Source organism: Echinops telfairi, unplaced genomic scaffold (genome assembly GCF_000313985.2).
Source record: "Echinops telfairi isolate 266 unplaced genomic scaffold, ASM31398v2 ScPeMD7_2186;HRSCAF=2738, whole genome shotgun sequence".
Lineage (NCBI taxonomy): Eukaryota > Metazoa > Chordata > Mammalia > Afrosoricida > Tenrecidae > Echinops > Echinops telfairi.
Window position 1 is genome coordinate 1,698,096 of NW_022106084.1, and position 1,345 is coordinate 1,699,440.

The following is a 1,345-nucleotide window of genomic DNA, read 5'->3' on the forward strand; positions in this document are numbered from 1 at the left end:
AAACAGACCCAGCAAGCGCTCTGCCCCCTTATGTAACAATTCTTATTAAGAAAGAAAAATTCTGAACTTGTTTATTTGTAGTCAATTGAAAACCCAAAGTATATCTGAAGATAAATTTAAATTTTTGCCTGCTTCAAAAAAATCTCACTTTAATAGAGCACTTGCTATCGACTATCTCAGTATTTCATGTTTTTATTCTCTAAAACATGCTCTCCTTTCTAACACCTCACTGTAATAAAAATGATGGCAGATCGGTTTCTTTGAAAAAAGGTTGTCATTGTGTGTCAGGCTTAGTTTTGTCTCTGACATGATTGAAGTCAAATTTAGGAGAAACAATCCTTGGAGAAGGACGTCATGATTGGTAAAACACAGGGCAATCAAACAAGTGGAAGACCTTCCACCATATAGATTAACGTAGGGGTGATAGCAATGGTTTCAAACATAGTAAAAAGTGTCCGGACAGACAGGATCAAGCAGTGCTTTGTTCTATGGTACATGAGGTCAATAAGAATCAGAACCAACACTATCTAACAAAAAGATGTCTTTTTAAGGTGTCAGCACACAGTTTTGTTAACAATATCTTCAATTTCATTACTAACATTACAATTCTCTGCCTGATAATCAGTCAGATGCAAGAATGTGAATTAAATATAGTGATGTTTGTTTTCAATTGCAAATTATTCCTACAAAATATGTAGAGTGCTTTAAAATAAGCATAAAATTTAATATATACATAGCTAGTGTTTACTGTGTTGATTCCACTTCTTAATCTCTACTGAGCTAAACCCAATTTATATATATTTTAATCATATCAGAGTCTCTGCAACATTATAATATTAAGATATTTCTTGAAAATTTGTTTTTATATTCTAATACTTTGCATTCCTGAGATTCTATTGACTCTTTTGTATATAAACTTTCATTGTCTCTGCAGATTTCCAGTCTCCTCCAGTGTCTCAAATCACAAACTGAGTAAAGAAATGAATTCACATCAGTGGCTAGGCATCGTCCTTACTAGCTTAAAATTCATATTAGTCAATTAAGAGGATATAGTTTATGCTACTTCATGCCAATAAAAAAAATCAATAAACTTGTTCATATGAACGAAAGACCTAAAAGTTAGGCTTAAATAGCTTTCCACTGAATCTAACTATTAAACTCTCATTTTAAAGTCCAAACCAATCTCATTGTTATTGAGCTGATACTGACTCAGATTCAGAGGGACCATGTGTAGGACTTCTAAGATTTAAAATTTTTCCAGGAGCAAATAGCCTCTCCTTTCTCCTGTGGAGCTGCTGCTGTGTTTGATCCCCCAACTTTCCAGTCAACTGTCCAAAGCGTCACT